The sequence below is a fragment of the Lathamus discolor genome, chromosome 7 (assembly GCF_037157495.1).
Source record: "Lathamus discolor isolate bLatDis1 chromosome 7, bLatDis1.hap1, whole genome shotgun sequence".
Classification (NCBI taxonomy): domain Eukaryota; kingdom Metazoa; phylum Chordata; class Aves; order Psittaciformes; family Psittacidae; genus Lathamus; species Lathamus discolor.
Genome location: NC_088890.1, coordinates 16,869,540 through 16,884,936, shown reverse-complemented (window position 1 = coordinate 16,884,936; position 15,397 = coordinate 16,869,540).

Sequence of the window (15,397 nt, the reverse complement as noted above, 5' to 3'; positions counted from 1 at the left end):
CAGCCACGTTTCTTTATTTATTTTACACTCTTTACAACAAGAAGTCATTTTCACATCAGGCAAAGAAAGAGTGCTCATCTTAGAAGTGTTCTACAACTTCTACTGAGTTCTTGCAGCAAGCAAGGCACACATTTACTCATCAAGGGAGGCTGTGTGTGATGCAAATACCACTGCAAGGGTTTAATATTATGTTGTCTTTTAAAATAAACCTATTGGTGGAAAGAGTGCAGTCTGAACATCCTGCTAAGTTCTAAAACATAGGGAGATTTAGCTCTGGCATCACTGCATATGTTGCTGTACCTAAATAGCATCTACCAAATGGCCACTGACTTGAATATCAATTTAACTGAAGCAGATGCTCTTGTTCCCTTCTCCTGAGTGCACTATGAGTCTCAGAGTGAGTGGGATTTGAGGGTACGTGCTCACAGCCCTGTGCTGTACTGCCCTGGTACCTATTGCTTTACTTTGGGTGAAAATAGCTGGATTATTACTTTAGGGAGTTTTATGCCATGTTTAATGAGTGTGGAGAAAATTCAAACCATCTGGAACTGAGAGTCCATCTCTGTGTGCTCCTCAGCTGATGGAAGCTGCTTTGCCATTGCACAGAGGTGCCTGCGTGACTTTGGGAAGCAGAGAACTCGGATGTCCAAGTACCTCCAGTATGTCTCTTCTGTTATCGGAAAGACTAACCCTGCTTTCCCAGAATAGGAATATCCTTCATTGAGCAGAGGTGAAGAAAACTCTCCAGACGATTTACATTATGTCTTGAGACCAAACCTTCAAAGGTCAGAGAGAAGGGCCTTAAGCAAGGAAAGCGTGGTTTAGCCCTCTATAAATGCTAGTGTTAATAGCGGTGTTACGGCAGTGTGGGTAACTATTGGTTGTATATTTAATCTTCTTCAGCTGTGATTTGACATTATCAAGTAAAAAACGCCTGTGCAATTAGTTCCTTTTTGTGTCCTTCTATCTTGTAATTGCTCAGAAAGAAACCTGCGCCTCCATGGTGTTTCAGAAATATCTGGCTAGTGCCCTGTAAAGCTCCGGCTGGCTGCAGCATCCATCCTTAGCTGCTGTGGCAGGTATTTGCCTGTCTCACAGGCTGAGCTTGCAGCTGGGGTGCATTTACTTCTCTTTTTGCAGCTGATTAAAATTGCCTCTTAAATGGGGTTATTTACTCTCGATTTCCACTATCCTTTCACCTCTCCCTTGACTTCCCTCCTCATCTCTTGCTTTATGGACCTTTCTTTTTCCCCTGTTCCTTGCATTTAGTGGCAGCAATCACCTCCTCTGGTAAATGAGATGGTTCTGCCACTGTTGCCTCCTTTTAGGGTATCGGTTGAGTTTTGATCATTATATTTTATGTGGTGTGGATATGACCAGCTTTTAAAATCCACTCCCCACAACTCATATGAACCTGATGCAATGCTGGAACACCTCTAAGGTACTTGCACTTTAACCAACTTGCTTTTGTCTTGCTGCTGAGGCACTGCTTGGCAGTTAATAGTGCACAGGCACTATTTGCTGTCACAGGATTATTCCCATTTATTCACTGCTTGTTCCAATGTGGCATAAAAAATGGAGTGGGATTATCCTCTCCCCAGCCGTCAGTGTGTGCTAGTGAATGATGTAACAGATATTCTGCTGCTTCTTCCATCTTCCAGCTAATATTTTTCCTTGCTACAACTCAATCCTTTCCTCTCCAAGTGCTTAAATTGCCCTTTAATGTTTTCCAAGTGTGACCTGCATGACGGTACCTCCACATCAGTGTTAACACTGAATCCTGCCCTACTGCTCCCAGCGCTGTCCCATGGAGGCTGTCCCTGCTGCTCTGCTTTCTGCGCTGGCACCCCTGCTCCTCCCGCTGCACTCGCAGCTCACATGCATCAGCCCACCGGCTGGAATAACCCTGGATGTGCCACCATCCATCTGGCACGGGGAGGCGCTCCTCACAGCAAGGAAAAGGCACTTTGTGAATCGTGGTTTGCTGCTCTCTTGAGCAAAGGTTCCCCAGTTTGTGGCCATCGATACTTGCTGATAATCGCAGGGTACCTCCCAGTCGGTTCAAGGTTGTACCCTGCCTTCCCCTCACTGGGGCTTTCTGCACACACGCTGAGCTCCCTGCTTTGTGCATGTTTGGATTGTTCCAGCTCTTTGGCATCCATCCGTTCTGCTGCTGGGTGGCTGGATCTCGCCCTCACTGTATTCTGGTCACAACCATCCCTGGTCAGATGCCATTTAGACACTGGTCCAACTCATCAAACAACTTGCTTTCCTGCTCAAGGCCTTGGACTTTGGTCAAGTTAACCTCTCTGAAACTCACTCATCTTCAGTTTGGTGCAGGAAGTGTTGGTTTTGTGCTGGCTTTTTATCAATAGCTTGTATACATCAATATACACTATACTGATGTGATATATAGAATCATAGAATAGTTAGGGTTGGAAAGGACCTTCAGATCATATATGTAACTATATATGCCCACTGTACTGTATATCTGTAATCACACACACAAGCATGAGTTTATCTATCTATCCATGCATAGGTATGTATATAATAAGGCTTGCAAGTGTCTTACTTGCATTCATTTTCTTCTCCGAGCTTTTTTTCGCCTGGATTTTTTGCTGAGCCATAGTTTTCTGGTTTGCCCCATTTTGCCCTTTAAAATCTATTTCCCAAGAACATCTAAAATTACCACGCTGTTTATTCAATTGACTTTTGATGTCTAGAACCTTTGCAAAGAAACATTCCTGGAGCAGCTATTTTCAGCTACCTTTTTCATACCTGCTTGTGTTTTGTGCTACTTTACTTGTAGTTTCCATGACAATTATCCCCAGAGTTAGAGGCAGTCTTGTTCTTTGTTGCTGGTTTACAAAGCTGCCCTTGCTCTTGCTCATCTGAAAATCTGACTGCAGAAGTTTATATACAATTCAGTTTCTTATTCTCATATCTCCTGTATGTCTCACTAGCACTATACAGGTGCTGCAGGCTACCATAATATATATTGCATTCTGCACAGTGACATGGGAGTGATTTAGAGGACAGAGCCTTGAAAGAAGCAGCATGTTCCAGCTAGTGGAAGAGGACACCATCACCCATGGAAGGACTTGTACAAAGAATTAGCTTCACCTGGTGCAAAGTAACCCACTGCACAGCAGGGATTCCCAACACACAGTGGAATCAGGTCTGGTACCTACAAGAGTAAAAAGAGGGTGAAAAGACCACTATGTGTGGAGATGGTTTGCACTGACCCTGAGGCCTGACTGGCTCCTGCTCCGCTGTAACCCAGTACCAGTCTCTGCCCAGCCATATCCTCTGTCCTCCCTCCTGGACACATTGCTCTTACTGCAGCATTGATCAAACATGAAAAACAGCATTTTTAGCCATATATCGGCTATTTCAACATGTGTTAACATTTTTAGCATCTTCTTGGAGTTTTCCTTTTGCTTATCTCCCTTTTCCTGTTTTTCCCACCTCTACTGACGCACAGCCATTCCTGAAGTGCCAGATGGCAATCCTTTGGTACATTATCCTTATACATTTCCTTGTTATCCTTATCTATTCAGTCTATAACTCTGAGCTTCTGTGTGATCTACTCTCAGTCCTGCCGTTTCCTCCTCATCTTTTCTGTGCATGTTTTTTTCTCTTATTTGACCATTTGCTGCCATTTTTCCATGCGCTGCCTCTTTTCCTTCTTACCTACTCGCGTCCTTCCCTCTCGCCACCCCCAGCTTCCTCTCCTGAATCCACTTAAGTGTAATCTAAACCATATTGCATGAAAATAGAAGCCCAGAGAAATATTTGCTCTGGCTCTTGCTAGCACTTCGCAATGCCAGTGAGCTCTGAGGAAGTGGATTCTCAGCCCTGCAGTAAAATGAGCCTTTCCCGTAAGTTGAAAACCTGAGTCTTTCTCAGCAAACTCCAGTCAAAATGATTGTCAGCTCCAGAAGTGCCTTTTGACTGAATTCAAAGGAACGCATTCAGAGCGATCTTTTAATTTCGACTGTGATAAAACTAATTACAATTACCAGCCTCTTACTGAAACAGAAACCATTCAGAATGCCACAATATTTGAAGTTAGATTTTATGGAACAAACATCCCAGATCAGAGGAAAAAAGGCTTCAAAGTGATCATCTTCTTAAACAGTCTTAATTGCTTGCAAGATAAATAGGAACGAAGAACTAGGGGAAAGAAAGATAATCCATATGGAGAGTGTGATCTGCTATGACAAATGAGCTGGGATCCAGTACTGAATTGTCCCACCAACCTGCCTGCCCAAATGCCACCACCTGCCAAGCCACTGACTTGGCTTGTGGTATGCAAGGGGGATCAAGAGGTCCTGTTTCAGGAGGTTATGGGATCTGCTATCTACTGCTGGCAACCAAGAGGAGCTCTACAAAGCTCCTTAAGTTGTTTACTCACCCTTGTAGTAGCTCTTGCTCATCTCATCCATAGTCACAGGAAGTGCAGGGTGAATTGCAGCCACTCTGGGTGAATCGCTCTGCCCTGTGGGAGCAAATTATCCCAGTTCTGGGAATACCTTTGGGAGCTTGCCAGCAGTGTGTGGCCCTCTTTGGGTGGGGAGGGAGATCTTGGTGATATGGGAGATTGAGCTGCTCTGTTCAGCTTTTTCCAGTTAGCTCAAAAACTCCACTTATCCCTCTGGAAGGCGTTTTATTCTGGAAATAAGTTATTTTTAGGTAAATGGCTGATCAGAGCCTTGACTTGTTCCACTGTCTGCTGGAGGTGATCTCCGTGGGTGCGCTTTGCTAGTCTTATCCTTGCAGTATATATTGCTCACCATCAGGTCCAGCCCAGCCACAGCGGGGTTTGGGGTGACATTCCTTATCCGACTGTCTCACCAGGACCTGGAAACACATTGCTGTGGGTAGCTTCATCAGCGAGAGGTTAACCTCACTTTTCTGAGGGTCGCTAGCATTTGGTGCTCTATCTCCATGCTCTGCTCCCAATCCGTGTATCCAATCCCAACACCTTGGGACACACCTTGGTAAGAGCTGCATTTCCATAACACCATGTACAGTGGCCCTTTGTGCTGAGAGGCCCATTTGGGCTCCTTTTCCTGGGTGGTGGGATGGGCTTGCCGTGGTGCCGCATGGATGTGGATTTGGGAGCAGTCACGGCTTGCTTCTCCTCGAGCTATGGTGTTTATGGCCAGCTGTGGTTTTGGCAAAGCTGTTCCTGCTCCAGCTTCTCCCCAAACACGTGATTTGGGTACAACAGTTCCCTGTGGCACAGGGGTCATTGCTGATGGCTTCCCCGTGATCCCTTCCCAATGATGATGGGGCTGCTCAGTGGTCCCCTTCTGTCATGGAATGGTATTTCATTCCAGGTTAGCACAGTGAGAATGCGCTGGACATTGGAAAGAGATGTCTTGAGCACACAAAGCAGCTTACAAGCCTGAGAAGAGGGGAGGGAGCTTTTCATTTGGCAGCACGACGTGCATAGCGAGCTCTTGTTTTTAATAAGCTCACAAAGCTTTCTCGAAAGCCAGGGATTTTTTCTCCATCCTGAACACACGAGGTATTTTCATTTCATAATGAATGTGTGTTATGTCCAACTTCCAGAAAGCCTTTCACGTGAAAATAACCGAGCAAAGGTTTTTTCAGGCACTGAAGTGAACTGAGTGGAAGTAATCATGGAACAAAATGCTGGGATATTTGCTCTGCGCTCGGAGGTTGTGTGGCATCTTGTATTGTCTGAAACAGCAGCAGATAATAATCATATGTGCAGATCTCTCAGACTGGGGGAACAGGGAGAGGAGCCAATCCTTGTGTCTCCATAGAGCTGGAAGAAATCTCAGATATTTCTGTTTGTCTGCAGAACAGCTGGGGATTTCTCAGACATGAATCTAATTAAGCTTATTCCTCACCACAAACACTTCAAGTCCTATTTCTGAGATCTGAATATCTTTCCAAAATGAAGCCATAGGAATATTGCTTTCATGCAGCGTGCTTTTTTTTCTTTCTTTTCTTTCTTTTTTTTTTTTTTTTTCATTCCGTGCAAAATTAAATTACAGTTATAGGCTCAGAGCAGTATTTGCTGGAGTCAATAATATTGATTGATATTTGGCTATCAGCAGAATGTCATGCATTAATAACAGCTGAATTTAATCCACAAGCCCAAGAGGGCTCCTGGTGGGTACTGGAATCAGCCAGGCTGGGATGACATTTGACATGCCTGGTGCTCTCTGCCCAGTGATGGGTGTCCTCCCCACCACGGGTACCAGAGCCTGTCCCTGCCTCCTGCCCTGCTATGTGTTTGCAGGTGCTCAGGTTAGGGCCAAACCTGAAATATTTAGCTTTTTTTCTCTCTCTTCTCACCACATCCCGAGCTTTAAATTAGAGCAGTAATTTCCTTGGTAGAGAAAAGGGCTTAACACAGCAAAGGGCATTCTGCTGGGGATGTGGAGCTGTGCAAATCTGGCTCCAGCCTGCAACACATCCCTGCTCCCTCTAGCATTGGGCATCCTGAGCCCTCTCAGCCTTTTTCATGGCACACATCCCCTCTGCATGGCTCTGCCATCCTACAACCACTGAGACCCCAGCCCCACCACAGCTCTACAATGCTCTAACTTCATTTTGTAGCCACTTTGTTTAAAATCCTGGGGTTTGAACCAACTTAGACCAGAAAGAGCATTGCTGCTTGCTTTATTCTGCTTGGTTTCTGGCATGAGATTGCCACCGACCTCTCTGCTGTGTGTGGAAGCCCTCTCTGGATTTCTTGCGGATTTGGAGGAATTTTTTCCTGTTGGTATTCCAGAGGATAAATTAATCCGAGAGAAATCCCTGTATTGATGCACTACAGTCTTCATCCATCTGCTTTTTTTCCTGCTATCCTCAATTCCACTCTTAATCCAGTTGATGACAAGCATAAGGCTTGCAGGAAGCTGGTCCTAGGCTTCAGATCCTGCTCTCTGATGCAGTAAAATACGGCCATTGCAGGCATTGTTGGCAAAGCCACATACCCTAAGACTATCTAATACAACTGGGATTTTTGATCATATAAGGTAAGCTTTTGATCATATAAGCTCTTCCTTGGGTGTCTCATATGCAAAGTTATTTGTGCTCCTCAGATAGTTTGATTTATATTCCTTTGCATATACCAATTGTAGTGAAACCCAGTGAATCTTCCTGATGTGTTTTCACTCTTGTAAAAAACATGATGGGAAGTGGAAGATACAATCATCTCCCTCCCTAGTGGCATCAGTAAGTATCACACATATCAGATTAAACCCTTGACATTTCTCCAACAGTGTGAAATTTGCTAGAAGATGTTGGAAAATGAGTTATAGATGTGAAAGCAAGGCTTGGCATATGCATGCAAGCACATTAACCCTAAAACCGGTGTAAATTTGCTTTCCCTGATACCCTGGTGCATGGAGATGGAGGAGATGGAGGGACTGGTGAGGAAGAGCTCGCACCATGGTGACAGAGACTAGGAGTGAGCTGGATGTGAGCCATGAGACGGAAATGCCTTTTGGCTTTTGAATAGTGATGGATGGCTAAATCCCACCCTGTGATCCTCAGAGGTGCAGCCCGTCAATGAGGTGGGACAAGTGGGTGCCTGGGTCGTTGCAGGTGTGTTTCTGCCCCAGGGTCAGGATGCAAACCTCATCCATGGCAGCAGGGACCCTGTGGAGAGCAGCCCAGCCGCTTGTGCATGGAAAATACGCTTTTCACTTGGCGGGGAAGACAAAATCCCTCAGGGGTTGCTACAACACCTGCAAAAGCCTGTGGGGAAGGTGAAGGTTGGGGTTTTGAGGTAGTGGTGTGGACAGGACTGAGATTTTGACCTAGAAGCTAAGTTCAGGACTCTCATATGTCTTATAATGAAGTTTGGTTTAGTTTTTTACTGCCAAAACTCTGCAGCAGGTTTTCAGCTGCTTTTCCCTCCAATATGCTTCAGTTGAAAGGTGCACTAGGCTCACGGTGTTAGATTTTCCATGCTTGCATTTGGTGTCCTCCATGGATGTGAGCAGGGCATCAGTGAGCAGCAGGAGCAGAGCAAAAACTGAGAGACAGAAGAAATATTGTGCGCTCTAAGGAACAGACTAATTTTAATCTGGAGGAATTGTTGTGGCAATTATGATACTCAAAGTGATTTCAATGCCTCTTACTAATTTCTTCTGCATTATCCTCTTGCCCCCTTGGAAATGACCAGACAGAACTTGATTACAACTGCTTCTTGTGAGCATGGTGGTTCCTTAGGAGCCGTTAGGAGTGCAGCATCCGTTGCAGTTGCCATGGAGATGCCAAGGATGATTGTGAGCCAGGTGAACTGCTCCTGCTCATCCCTCCTCAGGGACACAGCTGCACATTTGATACTGGGCTGGGAGGGAACACTAGCCTTAGACTAAGTGATATTGCTGCTTGGAGAGATGGTGGTTGAAATCCAGGTACAGACCAGGTACTGGATGGCTTGAAAGGGACCCATGCACCAAAGTGGCCAAGCTCTTTGGAGCAATAGGGGTAATCCCAAGACTTACGTCTGCAAATGAAGACTGGCTAACAGGACGAGTTTGCATGCCAAATCCATCCCAGATATTCCAGTCCAGCCTTATGTGTGTGCTCTCAGGTTCACAGAATGTTTTGAGTTGGAAGGGACTTTAAAGCTCATTGAGTTCCAACTGCCTGCTTTGGGCACCTTGTACTAGATGAGGTTGCTGAAAGCCCCATCCAGTGGGCACTGGCAAAGACAAGTTTGCAGTCTATCTTGCAAAGACTTCATTGCAGTAATACTTACTTACTGAATTGGCCTCACTGACCTGGCCAAGAGCCTCTCTGAGGGAGCTGCCTCCATCACTGGGTGTTTATGCCCCTGTCAGAGGAGGAGGTTGTCCTTTCTGGGGTTGTGTTGCAGCACTGAGAGATCTGTTCTTTCAGGATTTGGCAAGCATGGTGTAACTTCAAGTACAGCATTAGCATAAATTAGCTGAGAACACATTTATCTGTGGCAGAGTGAAGTTGCTGTTTGGCAGCAGTTGGCTTACTTTTATGCAACAGATCTTCTGTCTTCACTTAATAAGCATCCATCAGATAAAAAGGTGATGCAGTTGCCACACAGCTCATCTATTCTTAGGTTTGGCATTTGGGACTACGGTTTCACCGCTCAGATCTGACTGGAAGCATGCACCATTCCACAGGCAGGAAGCTTCTTCACTGTTAATAAACTCTGATTTAAATGCAAGATGAGCACACGTTCTTTCTGCACCAGCTTAAGGCTGCAGCATGTGCCTGTATGCTTAGGTTTGCCCCAAAATCAGAATGCTTGCACCCAGTGCTGCTCCAGGGTGTGCTCCCCTCTAAGTGTCTGATTTCAGGAGACCCCATGGGATCACTATCTTCTTTAGGGATATAATGTCTTTTTATACAACCTACTTTATATGTATGTTTTTATGTATATATTATTTATATATGATATTTATGTATATGTGTCTCCTACTTTATAGATATCCTACTCTGACACCACAATTGTCTCCCTTGAAATATGAAGTTAGAGAAGTTCTTACAGATCTCAGTCATCTGAGTGAAGGTCAAAAATCCTTCTTTTTTTGAGAGCAGTAATGGAAAATATGTTACCAGATATGGAAACAGGGTCAGAAAGCTGCAGATAAATGGGGCAGAGCATCCAATGAAGCGTTAGGAGATCTAATTATGGGATTGAAGCTGAAATAGGCATGAAATAGGTAAAAACCTCACAGGAACTTGTATCTCCTTGTATTTTTTTGCAAGAACTTGAAATACTGTTTCGTCTTCTCTCCTAAGGCTTTTAGAAATCAGTACACTTTTAGCTGAGTGATGGCAACAAGAACCAAATGGCCTTGACATTAAACAGCACATTTCAGTTGTCCAAGATGTGTTCATGTTTCCTCCTTGTATTCAGGACTGGGGAATTGAACTTAGAAATGAAGGTGAAGTCAAGGGAAACAGCTGGGCTTTCTCCCCACTCTTTCAAGCTGGAGTTAGTAATCACCACCACCACTGGACCAAAGTCCCGTTGTACTTTCTACCACCTACCTACTCCACGTGCTCAATTTAGGACAGCATTCTGTAGTACTGAGATCCTTGCTTATGCAAATGGCATTTGGTGGGATGGATGGGTCAGCCAGCCATAAACCTCAGTAATGCAGGCTTCCGAAAGCCTGAAATACAGGGACCCACAGTCTGAGGAAGGAAATCAAGGAATCAGGTCAGGGTTATGTTAAGCACATGTCCCTACACCTCATGCTGTGCTCTGGGATAAGAATAAGGAGTGTATGCTCTGCAGGAGAGCAGAGGGCTTGGGATGCTGCTGGACAGCATGCTGGCAATTCGTTTGCTCAGTCCTTTGCTCAGGAAGTAATGGGAATGCATCAGTGAGAGGAGAATATTAGTTTGTGGGTATGTTGTCCACTCCCACTGTTCATGAGGCTCGTCATTTCCCAAGGAGCTGTGAATAAATGATGTGGCATGAAAATGAAGGCAATGTGGTTATGGGACTCTTAGCTGAGAGCACAACAGGAGATGATTTAGATCTGGATATTCTGCCTGTAGTTTAAAGTAGTGGCTATTGGAGAAATCTCTGGAAGACTACATGTGCTGGTGGGGAGAGGGTATCATGCTGGTGCTGGGATGTGCTTATCTTTAGGAAGAAGCATTGGGGCACCTTGCTTCACACTGGTGAAGCTTGATTACTGCCTTATCATTCAGAGCTTGAGGGATTTATTACTGCCATTATTACAATATGTTATTTCCTCACAGTTCTTCATATAGAGGATGAAGGCTGTGATGCAGAACTCCGTGTGTGTGTGTGTGCAGGAGAGCCTTGTGCCTCTGTAAATGAAAATCCATCTGCTTTCCATGCTGGAGGCAGATTCTTGGTGCAGAGGAAGGGCTGCTTGCTTTGGCTCCTTTTGGAGGAGATCCCAAGCACATCCTAGTCCTCCCAGTACCTGGCCAGGAGCATGGAGGTACATTTTTGGTTGGTGGTTGTGCTAAAGCTATTCAGACTTTAGCTACTTCAGTGATGAGAAAGGGGTGAGAGGGGATTGATTGGGAGGCCTTTTTGCGTTCTCTGGCAAGCAGAGAGTGACACCGCCTCACAGGGACCCGTGGGGACATGGCGAGCTCTCCAGCAGGTTGTTAAGAAATCGTTTTCATTAGGAACCAGCAATCCTGCTGCTGAGAAAGATTATTTCATGTGAACAGATTTGGGCTCGCTAACCACTGTTCACTTCCAGCCAACCTAAGTCACACAGAGGATGCTCTGGGCGCCTTGCCTAAAGATGGGCCAAGGCCACACCAAGGGAAGAGCATTCCCGTGGGCAACAGCTCTTCTTACTTTTACCACAACCAAAACATCTGGAGTCCACATGCGCAGGGACAATGGCACAGTTTTCTCTCAGGATATGGGACTTTTACCTCCTGGAGAGGACCCCGTGCTTAAGCAGCTGGTGCTTACAGCATCCCTGCAAGTGTTTGATCTCAGAGCTTTGTTTGCTGCCTCCCAGCCTTGGCACAAGCTCCTATTCAATCTTCTATTGTTTATGCCCATTCCTTAGCTTGTTTTATTCTTCATCCCAGTTTCCTCCTGTACACGGGATTTAATTCAATACTGCTCACTGACCATTTATGGAGAACTGAAATACTGCATTGAATTCTTTGATTTTAAAGCATCACTTGTGAAAGAAAATTTGTGTTACATGTGGAAAATAAAAACTAAAACTTCATTGGAAGGAAAAATGGTTTTGAACAATTTTCATTTTACTTTTCATATCTTTAAACTGCTTCAGTATTCTAGTAGTAATTTTGGGTTGTTTTGACCTGAAAGCATCAAAGTACTTCTTTCCTGACAAGGCTGACAGATACTTTGACTGATGCTCGTGAAAATCAGGTCTTTCAGTCTCAGAAATGTTACAAAATCATTTGCATACAAACAGGGACCTAGACAAGCACTTGGAAATTTCTTGCACTTGCAAATCCTGACACTTGAGATGAATAAAAGGGATTTTACTCCCCGAGCCCAGCGGATGCTCAGCAATAATGATGTTCTCGTCAGCATTAGTTTGAAACTCCAAATTATGAGAGTGATACTGGGAGACTTTTGCCTTTCTTCCCCTTCAGACAGGCTCTCCCGATGCTCTTCTGGCTGTTAAGCAAGGAGCATTAAAGGCAGAGAGCTCTGGGGCTGCACTAAAGCCTCCACGGGGAGCAGTGCTTGTTTGCTCCAGTTCTCTGTGCATCCAAAAGCTACTTCTTCTCTTTGTATCTTCTGCCATGAACGATTATGTTCATAAGTATGTAAAGATTCGTTTCCTCTGAACAAATCCCCCCAGCATCACAAGTGGGCTGGGTGGTGAGGCCAGGCAGACTTCCACCCATCGCTGCAGGTTCACAAATCAACATCTGGAAGCCCACGTGTCAGGAGAGGTGACTTACCCTTACACTTACCCTTATCCTTACTCTTACCCTTTACCTTTCTTCTCCCTTTCTTCTTTCTCCTCCTTTCTCCTTTTCCTTTTCTCCTTTTCCTTTCCCTTTTCCATTCCTTTTTCCTCTTTCTGTTTCCCATTTTCCCTTTCCTTTTCCCCTTTTTCCTTGTTCCTTTCAGTTTCCTTTTCCTTTCAGTTTCTTTTTCCTTTTCCCTTTTCATTTTCATTTTCCTTTCCTTTTTTCTTTCCCATTTTCCTGTTTTTCCTTTTTTCTTTTTTCATTTTTTTCCTTTTCCCATTTTGCCTTTACTTTTCCTTCTTTGTTCCCATTTTTCACTTTTCCCTTTTCCTTTTCCTTCACCTTTTATTATTCTTTCCCCTTTTCCTTTCCTTTTTCTTACTCTTTTCCCTTTCATAGAATCATAGAATAGTTAGGGTTGGAAAGGACCTTAAGATCATCTAGTTCCAACCCCCCTGCTGTTGGCAGGGACACCTCACACTAAAACATGCCACCCAAGGCTCTGTCCAACCTGGCCTTGAACACTGCCAGCGATGGAGCATTCACAACTTCCCTGGGCAACCCATTCCAGTGCCTCACCACCCTCACGGTAAAGAACTTCTTCCTTACATCCAATCTAAACATCCCCTGTTTAAGTTTTAACCCGTTACCCCTTGTCCTGTCACTACAGTCCCTGATGAAGAGTCCCTCCCCAGCATCCCTATAGGCCCCCTTCAGGTACTGGAAGGCTGCTATGAGGTCCCCACGCAGCCTTCTCTTCTCCAGGCTGAACAGCCCCAACTTCCTCAGCCTGTCTTCATACGGGAGGTGCTCCAGTCCCCTGATCATCCTCGTGGCCTCCTCTGGACTTGTTCCAGCAGTTCCATGTCCTTTTTATGTTGAGGACACCAGAACTGCACACAATGCTCCAGGTGAGGTCTCACAAGAGCAGAGTAGAGGGACAGGATCACCTCCTTCGACCGGCTGGTCATGCTTCTTTTGATGCAGCCCAGGATACGGTTGGCTTTCTGGGCTGCGAGCGCACACTGAAGCTGGCTCATGTTGATTTTCTCATTGACCAGCACCCCCAAGTCCTTCTCCACAGGGCTGCTCTGAATCTCTTCTTTGCCCAACCTGTAGCTGTGCCTGGGATTGCTCCAACCCAGGTGTAGGACCTTGCACTTGTCGTGGTTGAACTTCATAAGGTTGGCATCAGCCCACCTCACAAGCGTGTCGAGGTCCCTCTGGATGGCATCCCTTCCCTCCAGCATATCAACCAGACCACACAGCTTGGTGTCATCGGCAAACTTGCTGAGGGCGCACTCAATCCCACTGTCCATGTCACCAAAGATGTTGAACAAGACCGGTCCCAACACCGATCCCTGAGGGACACCACTCGTTACTGTTCTCCAGCCGGACATCGAGCCATTGACCACAACTCTTTGCGTGCAGCCATCCAGCCAGTTCTTTATCCACCGAGTGGTCCATCCATCAAATGGATGTCTCTCCAATTTAGATACAAGGATGTTGTGTGGGACAATGTCGAATGCTTTGCACAAGTCCAGGTAGGTGACGTCAAGTGCTCTACCCCTGTCCATCAATTCTGTAGCCCCATCATAGAAGGCCACCAGATTGGTCAGGCAGGATTCCCCTTTAGTGAAGCCATGCTGGCTGTCACCAAGCACCTTGTTGTTTTTCATGTGCCTTAGCATGCCTTCCAGGAGAATCTGCTCCAAGATTTTCCAGGCATGGAGGTGAGACTGACTGGTCCGTAGTCCTTGGGTCATCCAGTTCTCCTTTCCCTTTCCCTTTTTCTCTTTCCCTTTCCCCTTTCCTTTTCACTTTTTCTCTTTCTCTTTCCCGTTTTCCTTTCCCTTTTCCTTTCTCTCTTTCCCTTTCCCTTTTCCCTCTCCCTTCCAGCCACGCTAGCACCTCTGGAGGGGTTCCCTGAGCCCCCCCTGCCCATGCACAGATGCTGCCAAAATGAGGGCTGTCCTCCCCAGCACATACAAATTTACCACTTCACCCATGTTTTAGCCAAGAAAGAGGTTGTACTTTAAGTCCTGGGTGGTGCATGAGCAGAGGAGCACGGCACCGCAGGGAGGCACAGGGCACCACCAAAGTATTTTGGCGCAAACCATGGCCCTTATGCAGCAGCTCTCCCTGGCTCCCTTCCCTCTCCTGTGGCCATGAGAACAGAGCTCAGCATGAGGCACAAATGCTGCACTCATCATTTTTAAACTGCTTTTTACAAAAGTCTATGAATTTAGTAAAACTCCCTAAATATTCATGAGCTGCTCACCAGCCACATGAGCTGATGAAGGATGGAGCAGGCTGGATGGGGTGGGATTTACTATTTTGAAGAGTCATCACAACGGTTATTCAGCAGCCCTAATCTGACCAGCTGTATTTACTGCTATGGGCCAAGAGCTCCGAAGGCTGCTGCCTCCAGCGCTGACCATGGATTTCACTGCTTTTGCTTTTGGCAATGGGTTAACATGAGACCTGACCCAGGCAGATGGGTAGGAGGATGTAGGGGACCTCATCTGGCAGCATCCAGCCCAGTATCTCCATCAGGCCCAATATATTAATGATCTTACCAACAGGCACGCTTGTGCATTGCAAATAAGCAGTGACAATGACCAAATTGCAGTGTCCCCAGATGTTTTGTATGTTTCAGTCTTCGTTTATTTGTTTTCTGTGCTGAGTTACTTGGGATACTGAAAAATGTAAATAATGAATATGTGATCAGCAGCAAGAATGGAGCTGTGCACTTCCAAAAAGGCTAATTAAACCGAGTACCAAAATAAAACCTGCTTGAGTCTGCTCCAGCATCAGCCATGAAAGAGTGCTCATGAGCAAATAATTGTCAATTAAAGCCTGACTTACAGAAAAGAAGAAAAAAATCCCTAATCATGTATACAGCTGATGCAAGTGCTTTCCAGCAGGGAGGATCTAAGCAAGGGTTGTGTTG